General features: G+C 39.5%; 1 protein-coding gene across 1 annotated transcript in view; it reads right to left on the bottom strand.

The window, feature by feature from the left end:
• Positions 1 to 17530, bottom strand: part of Hivep2 (human immunodeficiency virus type I enhancer binding protein 2) — a 181010-nt gene that overhangs the window by 70776 nt on the left and 92704 nt on the right. Inside the window, exon 2 of the mRNA XM_005389252.2 lies at positions 8196 to 8308. The gene's annotated coding sequence lies outside the window, so the exon portion shown is untranslated. The remainder of the gene's footprint in view (positions 1 to 8195; positions 8309 to 17530) is intronic.

Below are 17530 nucleotides of genomic sequence, written 5' to 3'. Positions count from 1 at the left end.
GTGTTCATATAGCCTTTTCAACTCACACTACTGCACTGGTCATGGTTTGCTATGGATTTAGTTAATTGAATGCATATTTTATGCAACTTAGCGTTCAGCTACCTACAAACAGGATCATTTCCATTTTTCTCAAGACATACCTCAAAGCCCAGCAATCTTGCATGTGGCTAATTTTTCCTAAATGCTGTTTGACTGAAGTTTACTAAAGAGGTAGAATTCCAACTTAACTTGTTCCAGTTTCTCAGCCATCTTCGCCAATCACAAAGCCTGTAGATAATTCATCTGCAGTGTCTCTCCCATCTGTCCCCTCTTTTGCATTCCTATAATAACCATCCTAGGTCATAATTTTACTGGAGACTATCACAACAGCTTCTTAACTTACCTACCCCAGTTTTTCCAGTTCTTCACTCTACAATGCTATTTACAGTGGGTTGATTCATCTTTCAAAAATATAACCCAATCACATTACTTCTTAGCTCAGAAGTGGGTAAAGATCCCCTGATACTTACCAATGTCGTGTGCGGATCACATTCAAGAAAGGCCCTCTGCACTCTCTGGAATACCTTTCCTGGCACCTTTCCTTCTCCTTTCATGAGTCCTCTCTCACCAATGCTGTGCCCCAAACATGCCATGTTACTTTCATCCCAGGATCACACCAACATTTATCCATCCCATTTCTTTGTATAAATGTCATTCTCCCGCCTGTCAAAATCTTGCCCATGTTTAAATCTTTTCTTGGGAAATGTTATCTGATCCTCAAGCAACTTCAACCCAACATATCCATAAGAAAATGAGTATTCCTTTCTCTTCTGAATTTACAAAACATTTTATTTAGTCTTTTTTTTTTTGAAACACAGTCTCACTATGTAGTTCATGCTGGTCCTGAATTCACTATTTAGCCCAGCCTGGCCTTTAACTCTTGACAATCCTCCTGCCTCAGCCTCCCGAGTGCTAGGATTACAGTGCACCACCATGCCTGGACTATTTAGACATTTTTGAGTCCTACTATAAGCTGTCTCATACTCAAACTGGCTATTTAGTAGTCTTACCTCTCTTTTGGGGTCTATAAACCACTTTAAGGCCAAGATGCAAGCTTGCTCATCACTATATCCCTCTACAACACCAGAATACTAAATTGCATATGGCAGAACTGCCATAAATATTCATTGCATTTAACCAAACTAAAGCTTTTACAAATAGCCAAAAATGCTCAAGTTCCATGTAAGAAGGATACAGGCTCAAGCCAACACAGTGTTGGCGTTTGTGATGATTGGTGTTCTCAGAATTTCCACTTAAGGCTGATGACAGAATCAAGCTCTGCTATAGTCAATGAATAATTTATTTGTGCACAAAGCATTCTGTTAATGGAAATCTTTTTATGGCGCAAGATCTAAAATATCTTTACTGCTCCATAGTTATTAAATCTTTACTTTAGTCATTAATACACAGGTAAAGACGAATGATAATTACAGGGTCATTATATGTTCTCAAACTAAATGAATCAAGAATACCCTGAAATTCATAAAACCCCACCTTGGATGGGGATGGAGTGGATTACACTGAAACCAGCCACCTCTCTGTAACCATAAAATTGAAGAACCTCAGGTTTTTTGTTTTTAGAAGTGATATCAATTGGAAGAATTTCTTTAGATTCAAACAGCCAGCACATTCTAAAAATTTTAGTGCTCAATTAAAATTCCCCCTGCTCCCCTAAACTAGACTGCCTCCATCCCGTACATCATAGGAAAGGAGAAATGTGTGTTTGTGCATTCCCTAGATGTTGCAGCCTGCCAAAAAATGTTCCTTTGCTGTGCTATTTCAGCAAGTCGTGAGATGGCAATGATCCTGCTCCTCAAAAGGAAAAGATAGCTATTTTTCCTGCATGTTTTTATTTTAGGAGGTTGAAAGGTGCACTTCTGGCTGGTGAGAGTACTCTGACAAGTACGAGTTCCTGGGGAGGTGAGTTGGGAAGGTGGGGTCTGGCAGGGTTAAGGGTGAGAAAACCCGAAATCACTGTAAGCTCTTGGGAAATAGCTAAGAAGCTAAAACAACAGAAAGAAAAGGAGGATAATTCCAGTTATCCAGTGAATTTGTTTCCAACTATAAGCCCTTCTGGGAAAAAGAAAAGAGTAGAAAAAAATATATGCTTTTTAATCTACATTTGTCACAAGCACAACTGTTATACCATCAAAGTCATCATGCTACTACCCAAGCCAGACTCACTTTAGCTCTCTTTTTCTACTAAAAGCAATATTTAAATACCCAGGCTCAAAGCCTGGAGTCATCACTGACAGCTGCCTTCTGCCTCCCACCCTAGAGCATGTGCACAAACCCATGCTCTATCACAAGCATACACACACACACGCGCACACACACACACACACACACACACACACACACACACACGCGCCATTCCCAATCAGACAGGCCTTCACTGTCTTCCTGTACTTTCCCTCCTATTGTCTGTGCCCTGTCAGTCCTTCTGGCTAGCATTCTAACTCAGGCACTCAACACCTGTCTGACACAGTCAGGGGACCGGAAGGGACTCCAGGTCCAGCTGGCAAATTTCCACCAAAGGATAGGACTAGGCACAGTGCCCACGGGCACACAGGACCCAGGGACCATTACCAGAGGTAGTAACCTGTGAAAGTGTCAAGAGAACCTTAGCAAAAACAATTCTGAGCTGAACACTGCCACAAAGGCACCAAGATGCAAATCCTGAAATTGTAGAAATGAGGAAAGGACAACAGGAAGTTAAGTCAGAAAGAATTCCCTGAGCCTGGCACAAAGCGTTCACCCAAGTGCTGTGTGCAGAGCCTTTGTGATGTCAGTGTGGGAGGAGACGGAAAGGGCACAACACGAGGTGACAGCTCTTGAAGTAACTGAAGTGCACCCTCAGCTGACAGGGGCTGCTGCGCCCTCCCACCCCACCCTCACCCTCACCTCCACCCCCACACCACCCCACACCACCCCTCAGACCCATCCTCCCAATGGAAGCCTCAAATGGCATCACTGCTGCTCAAAACTGTTCAGGGACCTCCACACTGAGCCAGGTGACCAGCTCATGGCTAGCCCTGCTGTCAAAGCACCTGAGCTCAGAATTCACAATGCATTCACACCTGCCCCTCCCAGGGTCCTACACATTCACAGGCCTCGTTTTATTTTATCATATTAAATCTTTCCAGAGGACAATTATTTTTGTTGCTGTATAGCAGCCAAGACAAGGAAAATAAAACATCCTTATTGGGAAGGCAGAGGTTTTTGTTCTGTTTTCTTTGGTGGGGAAGAGTGTTGTTTCTCTTTAAGAGCTTTTTTCTGTGTGCGTGTTTAAAAAGTTCACAAAAAAATTATAATTTGTTCTCATGACTCTGCTCTGAGTATTTTCCAATAGATATCAGACTTGCTGATTCATCTCACTAATGTGATTAGAATTATATCTATGCCCAGGTATCAGTTTTCAAGCAGACCCCAAAATAAATTTTAAAAGAAAACTCATGGCCACGTATTTTTATTTTTTATTAAGTTCAATGAATATTTCTTGAATATGTATATATTTCTAATCACCCCTATTGCTACTGGGGATTGAACATTTGGACCCAGGTCCTTTACCCTAAATTATACCGCCAGCCCTTTTTTATTTTGAGACAGGGTCTGTCTAAGTCTCTGAATTGCCTAGCCTTGGTCCCAACTTGCAATCCTCCTGCCTCAGGCTCCCAGAGTGCTAGGATTACAGCCATGCAGCACCACACCCAATATCTGAGGTTGCAGAGGACGCCTAGAAAAGACTTACCTTTACCTTCAAGTAACTAACAGTGGCACGTGAGATTAAAAAGAAACTCACATAAATTACTATAAAGCACAAGCACAAAAATGCATGTAAAAAGTGGCAACTGTTTCGAGTGTTAAGCGGATGCTGAGGGCAGATGAGATAACACACGAAGACAACCATCCTCAAATAAAAGAATTAACCAGGCTATGACATAAATGCATTAGCCAATAATGCAAATAGATGATGCAGAAAATGCGATTCAGGAGGTTAATTTTTTTTTTGGGAATTCATGAATGAGCTGTCCATGTGATATCAAGTTCAAATATGAAATGAAAATCTGTAAGTGGAGAATTTTGTCCAATACTGTACATAATTTAGGAGTTTATGGTAAAACCTATAATTGTCCTGGGAGTTAGAATTCAAGAGGCCATTGTTAATGTGTGCGTGGAGATTATGAGATTCTCAGAGCAGGGGAAATGGCTGAATAAACTTAACACTGGTATCATCAGACAGGTTAAGCCAGGCAGAGATCTGACAAATTCACATTCTTATCCCACAGTGTTAACACTGTAATATCCGATTCTTCTCCCAAATTTCAGTAAGACTCCTATTTCCTTACATGAATCATCCTAAACAGAATATAGCAAGCACATCCGTAACACTCCAAAACTTGGATCCCGCCAATCAACTAGACTGGTGAGCTCCCAGTGACTGTGATATGCTATCTGAAGTGGAAGAACCAGGGTTAAATTCTAGCTCTGTGACTCATGAGGGCTGTGGCTTTGAGTAAATCATTCAGCTGTAACACTGCCACCTCCACCAGCCTCTATTTCCCCACACACAAAATCAAGTGTGTGCAATGTAGGTATGGTAGTTATTTCCTCCAGTGAGACTGCGTACACAGACGCCATTGGTAAATGGTAAACCATTTCCTGAATGTTAATATGCGTCATCATAAAAACAAGGTGAATGACCCCTCAGTTACACTGTCAAGTTCCATTTGTATGGAGTGAAAATGAACCATTCCTCCACACAGCCAGCCTAACCTGCAAGCTGAAGGAAGGATGGAAGGGAACAATGACATGCTAAGAAAGCAGCCTTCAGTCAGCGGTTTCAGACAGCTATGGGATGCTCTGGGACAGTGCTTTGCTCATCCTGCTGGTTTGATTAAAGTTTGCTGAACAACCAATGAACAAATGACTAGACTGAGTTATTGAACACAGAAATGAAACAAAGTGTAAGTGAAATTTCTGAATACCAAAGCCAGATATATCCAGTTGTATGTAAGCCTGGAATCCATAGCCCCACACCAGTTTGTAGCTATTCCAGCACAAATATGGATACCCCTCATTTATGGGAAAACACAAGGTACCCAGAGAAAAGGGCTGTCTGCATCTGAAAAGCTATAACAATGTCCCTCTATGAAAGGAAACATTTTGAAGGATACAGCAGAAAAGTTATAGTAAGCCTACAGGTAATATAGTAGATATAATTTGCTCACAGTTCAGATCTTTATGAGAGTAACTAAAATGTGTCCAAAGAGAATTAATTAAAATTTCCCCTTTTATTCTCCTAATTGGTGTAAATAATAACAAGAAAAAAAACATATGAAAGCACACAAAAATTTCTAACTATAATAACTATGTAATTCTCAGAAAGTTAATTACTACCTAGAAAGCCACTATCCTCAAATGAATATGTGATACTTAATTCTTACTTTCAAAAGATTTTGCACCTATAGCTCAGATCCTCAATCACAGAACTTGCCTAATAAACGTGAAAGTTTTTCACTGTCTTTCCTAAGAAGAAAGGTCCTTTACATAATTCTTAGCCAATTACCTCTAATGCAACGAGAGAATATGAATCGGAGAACATAAACCTGAGTGGTTAAAGACTCAGATTCCAGCTGACATTACCTTAAAATAAATAATGCCAAGACCAGACAAAGCCATCACTTACTTGAAGAAGAACAGCACTACTGTAAAGATAAAATAGCTCATATTTACTATATTTTACAAAAAAGTACCAAAAGGAGAAGATATTTTAATGGTTGAGGATTTTCTTTTTTAACAAACTATTTGCTATTTACTACCAATTTGTGATTAGAGAAATTACTTGGAAGAAAATCCTCACTTAGGGTAATACATGTGACCAGGTTTAGTTGTAAGTCACAGAGAGGCTGCCGATTGTGTATTCCACACACATTCTGAAACAAGCTTATCAATTCGAATGAAATGCTTTCTTACCAAAAATGTAAATGGTTTAAGTAAGAAAATATACCTATCTATACAGTGAAGCCCATGTTGCCAGACTACAGAACCAGTAGTCCTGTGATTATTAAAATATAACTGTTACATTTAAACAATAGTTGCAGCACAATTATTATCACTATTACTCACCATTACCATACTCACTAGTATTCAGGAGGCTCCTGCTATCTGCAAGTGTGTAATCCTCAGAGAACCTCACAATTAAGTAGTACTCTTATTTAACTCAAAACAATAGTTATTTCAAAGCACGTTGACCTAGATGAGACAACTGGGCCAGAGGAGCCCAGAGCTCACACTGCAACAAGCAAGTAGGCCTTCTACACTCACTACTGTAGCCATGTCTACTCTCAGAAGATGCTTACCAAAAATGGTCTCCTACACATAATCTAAATGAGGTGCCATTAATTGATATTCAACTTTAACTCTGTAACCTATTGCAGGAATAATTGCAAAAAATCAAATTTGTGAACAGACCGAAAACCAAACTTGGCAGACAATGACATTTTAGTTGATGATTCAGAGCATTAATGTTTACTTTCTAGTATCTAATACAGGTACTGAAGAAAGTAAGGATTTGCTTTTGAAACTTTTTAAACACCTCTCTTCTGGATTGATTTTTCACTTCAGTACCTTATATTCCTTTAATTAGCCAAATATTTTTTTCCAAATGACACTATATGCCATGTGTTATGTGCCCCTAACAATAAACGAAATTGAATTATGAACTTTACAGGAAGAATGAAAAGATTCTCTAGAGTTTATTCATGCTTTTGCCATTTCTACTGTCACTGGAAGCTCAAAAGCAACACTAACAAACCTGGTTCCAGGGCTGTTCCCCAAGTGAGATTGTTTTAGACACAGTTAAGAACAGCTGTAGGTGCTGCATATACTATAGAACACTATCCCTGGAAGCCCACCTATAACATCAAGTCTTGAGACTCAAAGTTAAATACACACTATTGGTTCATTTGACTTGGAAGCTGACTCCCCAAATGATTAGATACTTTCTGCCCTTATTCACTGCCACTCATCAGGTTTTATAGAACTTTTTTTTTTTTTTGGTACCAGGAATCACACTCAGGACCTTGTGCTTGCCAGGCTGGTGCGTGTGCCACTGAGCTATATCCCCAGCCCCATCAGGTTTTAAAATAGCTCCAGTTTATTTGGAGTGAAATTAAGTAGCAAGTTGCATAGTTTTAGAATTATGAAAAAAATTTAGAATTTCAGAAACTCAAATCTTGTGACCTAAATTAGGAAAACAAAATTTTTTCCAGGTTTTCTGTTGCTGTGTAAAGGGTTAATTAAATCATGAGTTTGCCTGAGTTTAAAAAAAAAAAATCCTAACCCTCTAAAATCAGTATCATTTAGACTTCTGATGCCAAAAATCTGTTTGACAGAGCAGGCTTTACTATACTGACATTTTAACAGTAGCCAAAGTCCTGTTCCCACTAAATTCTGTCTTGGCAGTACCAATAATCTGCTAACAGCCGAAACTCTTCTTGGTTCCGAGTTCTCTAACTCAGGAGTTTTCCACAGCAACTAGGGCCACAAGAAAACTGAAGCCAAGCAGGTTCTTCCTTAAGGTGTCTGTTCTTATCACAGAACCCCAAATTTATGTAAAATGAAAACGGCTAAATAAAGACAGATGCTAACTTGCTCAAAATAATTCATTATTCCTTAGATTTGAATCTGCAAGATGAAATTTCACATAAAAATCCCATTCGAAGTAAAATCTCATATTCTCAAATCACCACCAGATCAGGACAAGAAAATCATCAGTAAACGAGTGAATACAAGGGCGCTAAGGCCTTAGCCAGTGGCAGAGCTGCTCAGCAGTAGAGCTTGTGCCTACCATGCACAAGGCCTGATTTAATCCCTAATACCCCCTTGGGAAAGAAATAAAATACAATGACTGATTTCAACCTATAAAAGACATTTTTCCAATGTCCAGCTAAAATCATGGTATTTCCAAAAATGCATTAAGGATTTTAAAATATTTTCAGTTAGATAATATCCCGGATATTTATCACAGGTTTTGAGGGCTTCAAATCATTACCATCAAAATTTCACAGTAAGCTTACTTAGTATTGTGCTTTCACATATCTTTCCCACAACTTTAAAATCAAATCACACAGAAAGTACTCGGTTCAACTTACTTATTGGCCGAATGTTGAACAATTGGTGAAAAAGTGTTCCAATCAAATCGATTCACTTAATTTTTCAGGTAGATCTGATTACCACCATCTTTTAAAAAATGTAAAGGCTCCACCTAATGAGGGAAATAAAAACAAAAGCAGCATTTAATCCAGAGGAGCTTGATGTGATCTACTCACTAATACCACAAAAATCAAATCAAGACCGTTACTGTATCTTATCCTAAATGACTGCGCTACTTAAAACTATAAAACAAAAAAAGCATTTCACAAATATTATAGTTTGAGGTAAAATACATGTTCAAGAGTAGAGAAACAACAAAATAACTCAACCAAATGTGAGGGAAGAGTTTATTTTCAGTACTGATTGTCACAGGGAAATGATGGCTATATAATTTCTGGATTTTAAAATCTGAAATGAGGAAAAGATGCAAATAAGTGCTCTGGAATAACCCTCACTGATTCTTATAATTTACTGAGGCAATGAAAATGTGTAAGTTGCAGTTTTTGAAAGTCTTTAAGCCCAACCTATATATAATCTCAGTTATGGGACAGAAACCTAGATAGATCACTTCAACATAATGAGAGCCACGCAGTCCTGGGGTGAAGTCACTAGCGTGAATTTCCAAATCTCAGAATACTTTTTCTCCCCCACAGTGTTTACTCCGGTAAGAAACATAAATAGCTTAATTATGATTTATACATATTAATATTAATTCATATTAGTAGTTTATTTTAACTATTTTACCAATAGAAACCTCTCTTCTGAGGTCCAAACATTAAATTACAATTCAGGTTCAGAAGAAGTTTTGAGAGAAAACAAGCACTGTCTCCACTGGAGAAAGTTTAAAATAAATGCTGGGTCGAGCGGGCTGGGGATTATGAACAGAAATGTAAGACAGAAAATTAACTTCCAGCTACTTTCAAATCAGATCGCCCTTGAGAAGATTTAGTATGCTAGGACATAGTAATATTTAAAGTCCCAGAATAACAAACACAGTCGTATTCAAGTGAAAGTTCAAAAACATATTTCAAAGCTGTAAATGCATGATATTTTTATTATGCAATTTTAGAATTAGTCACCACCTGCCACTCTCCAGATCCCACTACACATATTAGTGAAATAAACTGATGGCTAATGGCAGAATTCAAAATAAAGGCTGATAGGCATACGCTGTCCATTTGTAGCACAGTATTACAAAGTACTTGCTGAAAAACAAGCTGCTAAGACAAATAGCAAGAATTATATATACTTAGAAATCTACAGAGGTCATGGGAAATATTTTTAATTTCCAATAAACCTATGTATGTGTAGATTCTTGACTTGTTGTTATTTAAAAAGCATTTATCTAGGAGACTCATTTGGATACTGCCTCAAAAGACTTCTTCATGGTCTTAATTATCATTCCAGAGTTCTTGCCACTAGTATGACAAGACAAATGTCGTATGTGTTGGTTATTTTATTTGTTTGTTTGGTTGTTTGTTTATTTTGCGGTGCTGGGGGTGAAACCCACATTCTTTGGTTATTTTAAATGATTCTGACTTAACAAATACAGTCATCTAAACCATGAAATACAAAATAGTGTAACACATATTTTTTTCACTTAAATATTTAGAGCTGTGAAAATATCCCTGCATTTTCTTGGCATTTTATGGTAAAGTTACAATGGTTCTCTCAAGTAACAGTGGTAGCTACCCCACAGTATCAATCCTGAATAGCTGCAGGATGGGTTGGTGTTGATGCTGGTACACTGTTCAACAACCTTTCTTCTGATTACTCATTTTCCAAGAAGAAGCTAAGATGCTTCCTCTCGTGATGTAAATAAAAGCGACTCAAAGATTATTAAAAATCCCTTCTCACTGAGTTTTCAACAAACTAAGGAAAATCAACCCGTGCAAAGTCTAAATCTACCATCCCTTTTTCAGTTCTTGCTCATTTCTTAGAATACTGTTCTCCTCAATTATGTAATTCTTGCCTCCTAAGAAGTCTGAAATTTCTGAGTGTAGGCCAACATGCTAAAAGGCATTATACCTGGACAGCGGTCAGTATGATTGCATTTCTGCCTAACTATGGTGGTCAGAGGAAGTGGTTAGCAATTTTCACTGACTTTTCAGTGTTTACAGAACGTCTAAAAGGTGGTGGCATGGTCAACTCACGCCAAAGCTCAGAAGATGGTAAGAACAAACTGGACTTGGCACAGGCTATAATTCTAGCTACTGTACTTGAGAGGCTGAGAAAGGAGGATCACAAGTTCGAGGCCAACCACAGCAATATAGTGAGACCCTGAGACAAAATATACAAATACGTAAATGTCTCAAAATATGAAAAAAAAATAAAATAAAATAAAAGAAGACAAAGCATTGGGAGTGTAGCTTAGTGTGAGGGGGTAAAAAAGCATTAAGAACAAAATACATTAATATATTAGCTACCCATACGGGTCATTCAGTCAAATGATTGCCACAGATTAGCATAAAAAATACAGATATGTTGCCTGCTTAACAAATAATCCTCAGGCATACAAACCACATACATTTCTGCAGAGACGTTCATTTTACAAGGTACTACCCAGCCATAATGAAGGATAAACTTTGAGAGAGCATACTCTAAAGTGAAATAAATCAAGCAAATGTGTAAATATCACACAGTCTTTCTGGTGTGAGAAACTGAAAGTGTAAAGAACTAAAATGTATTCTAGATATTGTGTAATAGGAAGAAATCGTTCAAAAGGAAAGGGGAACTAGGGAGGAGAGGGGGGAAAGGAAGGAAAGCAGAAGGAAAAAAATGAGAAAAGAAAGATAAAATGGAAACAAAGTTTTGTCAGTAAGGAGGGGAAGAGGGGTTGAGCTGAGTGCAGGGGAATGGAAAAGTAGAAGAATTAAGATATATCATGTACAGGTACAAATTCCTTCTGATGAATGTGAAATAAAACAATAAAAACCGAACAATGACACCTGACATTGACTGATATCTGCCACTAATGGTAGATTCCCTACAATTTCTAAATTCCCAGTAATGCAACACCTAAAACCATTTTATATCATGATGAAGGCGGTCGCGTCTAAACTGCCTTGCCTTCAATTCACTTGTACTGCCTGCCTCACCTCAACGGGAAAGGAAAAGAAACCTCAGCCAGTACTACATTGGCTTCATAAGCAAATCCAAGTATATCTTAACGTTTCATTCCATCAGTCAGAAGATCTAAACAATGGAGTAATCCATCATTAGCTAATATTTGATCGCACTTGTCACCAATTGGTCTGTTTCAGTTATTTGTGTATAATAAATCAGAGGTGCCCACAGCGCTGGGCTTGTGTGGTTTTCTCTAGCTGAATGGTTTCCCTGGGGTAAGACACAGGAACCGCGCTCTCCGGAGTTTACAGGACACTCCCGGGGAACAGCTTAGATGACTGGTCTATTGCAACACTAAGCACAGTAAGTTTTGCTCATGTGGCGAACGGCACGGTGGAGTAAGCTTGTGAGTCACAAGGTCTTTACAGAAAGACTAACACTTTGTGCTCCTCAAATTCTCCCACGTTACTGACAATAGAACAGCTCAGAAGGTCTGCCACTTAGCCAAGATCTGCAACTAGAAGTGGGTTTCCTGACTATTACACTGTTTGCCCTACATGTCCTAGAGGCAGTCATATCATATGACTGGCATTGTGTTATATGTGGTCTTCATAGGCATTATCACATATGGTAGGCAGGTTTAATGACTATTGTTTCATTCAAATCCACAGTAGGGCTACTACATTTCACACTCCTTGTTTTCTTTTTTGTCAAAGGTTCCTTGATAGTTCCTCATGTGCACTGTACTCTTGCAAAATTCTCACCCACTTTTCCTAGATTATATTCTTTAATTAAATGCATTCTTTGCCCTCAACATTTAGCCACACTTTTAAAAACTGCCCTTTAGAGTCAATATATGGAGAATCATATATCATGATTCATATATATATATGAGATTATAAAGGGCCAGGGATGTAGCCCAGTGGCATAAGCGTCTGTCTAGCAAGCATGAGGTCCTGAGTTTGATTCCCAGTACCAAAAAAAAGAGATTATATATATATATATATATATATATATATATATCTTATATATCATGTACCATATAAGATCATATATATGTATCTTTTCATTATTTGACTTCCCATGTTAACAAAATACAGTATTATGGTGCATCTCTGTTCATGACACTTTAATTTTTAATTTTTATAACTAATAAGCATTGATATTCTACAAATTCCCTGGTTTTGAACCTTTCCCTAAGTCCTTACCATTTGCTTGGAAAATATTTAATTCCTTACATCCAGTAATTAAATTGCGTTAATTTCCTACAAGGGCCCCACAAACAGCATCCTTTACATGTAGGCGAACATCCATTAAATAGAAGACAGGTATTACAAGCCCTATTTTAAATAAGCTATCTTAATTTCCTACCCAAAATGAAATTAAACCAGTGGCAATGGCACATGCTTGTAACCCTAACTACTTGGGAAGCTGAAACAGGAGGAGCACACACTGAGGGCAGCCTGGGCAACTTAGTGAGACCAGTCTCAAAATTGAAAAATAAAAAGGGCTGGGGATGTAGCTCAGTGGTGCAGCATTTGCCTAGCACGCGTGAGACCTTGGGTTCAATACTCAGTACAGCAAAAAAACAGATCAAAACAAAAATTAAACCATATGTAAACAACATCACTGTCAGTAAACAGTATCCCACATGACCATTTTATATTGCTTTACATAACAAAGCCCTGAGTTCATTTAAAACATAGCTGAGTGACTTAGATGACCTAGTGCCTAATACCCCTCCCCCTTTCTCTCCACCACGCTGTTTTCTATTTCCGCCATCTGTGAAATAGGTTTAGATTCAAAGATAGAAAAAGTAGAAAAGTAGAAATTACTTAAATTATAATAAAATAGTTTAAATAATTTGACTGAAAATAGTTTGCATTTTGTTGTGAATGTAAATTAAATCCCTATGTTATTATCCTTGATTTGATGAGCCTAGGTGCTCTCAAGGAATCTTCTATTTCAGATAACCTACATGGCACATGAAGAACTCTAGACACGATAAAAGGAAAGGAAGGTCAAAGAGAGGGAATGGAAGAAACGACTTGAACACCTGTGTGAAACAGGCAGCAAGGATGAATGTGGCTTTTTGTCCGTGCTTTGAAAGGCACACTGTGTGTGAGATGAGTGAAAGCCTGAGTGATATGTTGTTTCTCCATTCTCCTGAAGAAAGCAACACGTAGGAAATGTGGCAAATATTTAATCTAAACCCTGTTTCCTGAAAGACTGCGAGATGCCCACAAATTTTCTTTCCCAGAGTTCAAAATAGCAAGCTGAGTGGGTGTAAGCACTTCAAGTGCAAGAAAAAAAAAAAAAAAAAAGTAACGAAGGAAAAGGAAATCATTCTTTCTGTTCCTTAGTATGAGACTTTTTAAAAGGCCATTTAAAGAGATATTTGTTATTTCAATCAAGGCTTCAACTGGAATACAAATATTGTCCTGACAACTTAATTCACAGCCCCCTGGCCACATCTAAATGTGACCCTCTCTCCGTGAAGACAACAATTCATAGCTCTAACAAGAGCAAGCAGTTCTCTGCTACAAATCACAATAAAACACTTCCAAAAATGGAAACCTGTGCATTGCTGGGGTCTCTACCACGCTTTCTAAAACTTCAGCAGGCATATGAGTTAGGAAGGAAGCTTGTTTAAATGCAGATGCTCATTCTGTAGGTCTGGCAGGAACCCAGAAGTTGCCACGTGATGCTGCTGTGAGGGTTACATTTTGAGAAGCAAAACTCAGTTTACAGCAATGGTTTCCTGATAGTAGGACAGCACAAGTAACTGTCAGCCAACTACAAAGCTTTGCTAGGTTCCTAACACTGCGCCACTTGCAGGAAATAATCAAGTACATGCCATCAGCCCTGAACTCACACACAAAGACACGCTTTTCGAAAAAGTAAGTGCTAAATGCTAAATGTGTGGTAAGGATTCTAAGAATAGTAGGAGCTGAGAACAGTAGAGCTGGGTAAGGGCTAAAGGAGCTGCAAATGGCTTCACAGAACACACTGGAGGAGAACAGACCAAAGGTTATGAGGATGGGGCACAGAATGAAAGTGCAGGACCCCACCAAGGGCAACAGAGAAGGGGGGGCCTCGAGTTCCAGTATGAGGAAGGTATTGCACACCTGCTTTGCCGTCCTAGATATTACCATGGGAAACTTTTAATCAGCATTGCCTTCTAACCAGGGGAAGAGAAACTCCAGCCTTGGTTGGGGAACTAGAACACTACCCCCAAACATTAAAGAATGGGTAGTCTTGCCTCAGCCTTATGCAAATTTCCTCTATTGGCAACAGCAACAGTGTTATGAATGACATTTTAGGCTTCAGCCTGAGAGAACAAAATTACCATTTTTGTATATATACTTATGCATATGTATGCCTTTAATTAACATATGTTTTTAATGATTAACAGTTTTAAGGGCATTAGAACCATAACTTTTTACTGCAATAGAATTAATAATCTTCTGTTACTTAGAGTGTTGGAATCTTTTATTACAAAAATAAATATTTTTTTTTCTTCTATAAAATACTTCTAGATGGCACATGCCCACACAACACGTTCACCTCCAGCATTGTTCTTCTTTCTCCTCCCACACTGGCTGACAATGGGAAGAAAACACATCTAGAAAGAGAATGAAATTATTAATGAATTGTATCTTGGGCTTTTTTTAAAATAACCTCCTTTGAGGGTTTTTCCTGCCAAACCACAGTATATGGGCTACATGGCATTACGGATTCCCCAGAAAAGCAATAGGGGATTGCAAGAGTCTACATAAACATGAAAATTCAATCTTGAAACTTGTTTGACTGAAGAAAATTATAGAGGGCTGAGGGTACCTGCAGCTACAAGGGAGGCGGGGAGAATTTGAAAGGCCATCAAGACATTTTCGCATTCCTAGCCAAGGTCTATTGACTTCCGATTTCATCAGTTAGTCCTTGGAAACAACTGCATCACCTTGCTGTGGCACTAAGAAATGACATCTGGAAAACCTGCAAATGTTAGGCTTCATATTAATATTAAATGCCATGACCACGGTTTAGCTACAGCTCCTGTCCCAGACATAATCTGATCCTACCAAACTTCCATGTGCTTCCTGCCCCTATTAGAAAAGTCAGAACTTAGGGAACAGATCATGGTAAAATCCTTCCCCTTATTGGGCTTTGCACATTACAAGATAATCTACTTCATGACACTTGCGCTAAGGAAGGCCCTAGTATTCAGGATGCACCAGAGGAGTTACTACCCACCCCCAATCCAAACACTCACTGATGATTTAAAAAAAGATATTACTATCAGCATGCCAATTAAACGTTGCCCATGAATAGACGCAAGACATGAAATAGAATGCAAACAGGTGTGCCCTAATAAGACCAGGAAGTCTGGCTTCTACAAATCTCTTCCCCTTCCTATGTTGAACCCTTTCAGGTGTCCTCCCCTAAGTAGGTCATGGGATCAAGGGGCCTGCACTCTGCCTCCACTGCCTAAAAAAAAAAATTGTTTTTACAAGAGGCTGCCAAAAAAGCAATGTGTTCTCAATATGAAAAGGATCCATCTTATAAGAAAACCAAAGCAAACAAAAACATCTTGGAACATTATAAACTTTTTCTTTTTTTTTTTAGTTTTTTTTGGGTTTTTTTTTTCTGGTACCAGGAATCGAACTCATGACTTGCCAGGCAGGCGCTGTGCCACTGAGCTAAATCCCCAGCCCAGAACATTATAAACTTAATACAAAGAAAAAAATAACTGTTTGGTAAAGAGACATGGGGGGGAGGGCAGAATGGGAGCGAGAAATTCCCCTCTGTGGGAAATGCTATTACTAATCCTGTAAGAGACACAGCAAGGTGCTGCGTCATATAAACTAGAACCAGCTTTGCTCTGCTTTTGTTTTTCTGAAGCAATTTCTTTTTTAATTGAATGGGTGCTTCTGGAACCAGATTATCAGTGACAAGAGTCTCAGTCTCTCAATCTCTCTCTCTCTCTGTCTCTCTCTCTCTCTCTCTCTCCCCCTCTGTGTGTGTGTGTGTGTGTGTGTGTGTGTGTGTAACTATCCTTTGACTGCTTTCATGACACAGTACCCACCACTACTCCCCTCTGTCCTCATGTGTCCACCTGTTTACAAAATTACCACGGGAAGTCTCCAGACATTAGAGTTACATTCCCAACTGCTGGGTTTCTAACACCGAGCCTGGAACTGAGCCTGGAAACTGGGTGGAAATAGGGTTCAATTAAGAAAAATCTCCCCAGCCAAAACTGACCTCCTCACTAACCTGGCTGCTAGGCTTAGACAAATGAAGGTCGATGCAATGTAGCCAGAGCAGGCTGCTCAGCCTATGGGTCTGCTCTGGATGCATCCAGGAGGCCTTTCAGACTGACAGCCGACCTGGCAGGGCGGGTGTCTTCCCTGGGGCGCAGGGGCCCAGCCCCAGATGACAGGCTGGGTGCAAACCCTGCTTCCGCAAACACAGAGGCGGAACTGCTAGGCAGTGCAGCTGGGGACAACCACTTGCGGCTGACAGAAAGGCAGCCTCCCTCTGCTGCGGCAGGACTGGGGAGGGCAAAATGTATACTGCAGACAGGACATCCCTCCTGGCACCCAGTGTGAGTGAAGCCCAGGCCACGGCAACAACAGCCTGGCCTGAGGACAGCCTGAACCACACATCAAAGCCAAAGGCCCTGGGAGGTTGGCGGGCGGCCAAAGACGCCCCAGAGCCACAGGGGAGTGTGCTGCCTCAATAGCAAATGGGATGCGGGAGTCTGTACATTCCAAGCACTAGGGAGGTCTCGGAGATTTTACCCTCTCCTGTCAGGGCTGCGATTTAATTTCTTTTGAGGAAAGAAAAAAGAAAAGAATATACATTCTCCAACCTCCTGTCTGCAAAGGCAGACACCACAATGCAAGCTCAATGCACTCCGGTTCTTCCTAGCCAGAGGCCACTGTCCTGAAACAATACAGCTAAGTGGGATGTGGCATTCTCCCGTTCATTTTAGGAGGATTTCAAGTCTAAGAGGTAATTAAGATCATTTAAATGCAAACACTGCAGTTCCTCCGCTACTAACCTCCCAGATATTTCCCATCCATTCTGTTTAATTGGAGTGGCATCACACGTTAATTCTAACCTGACAGCTTTATTGATTTGGCATTGCAAAGAGCCCCATTTTAGGTAACAAGGACTCAAGGTGAGGCTTGAAGCTCTCAGTCACAAACATGACTCAGCTCTTGGACCTAGGCAGCTCTACCCAGGGTTTACCCACCACCCTATAACC

Source organism: Chinchilla lanigera, unplaced genomic scaffold (assembly GCF_000276665.1).
Source record: "Chinchilla lanigera isolate Chin_1 unplaced genomic scaffold, ChiLan1.0 scaffold00035, whole genome shotgun sequence".
Lineage (NCBI taxonomy): Eukaryota > Metazoa > Chordata > Mammalia > Rodentia > Chinchillidae > Chinchilla > Chinchilla lanigera.
The sequence above is the reverse complement of the archived record's forward strand: the minus strand, read 5'-3'. Positions and strand labels throughout refer to the sequence as shown.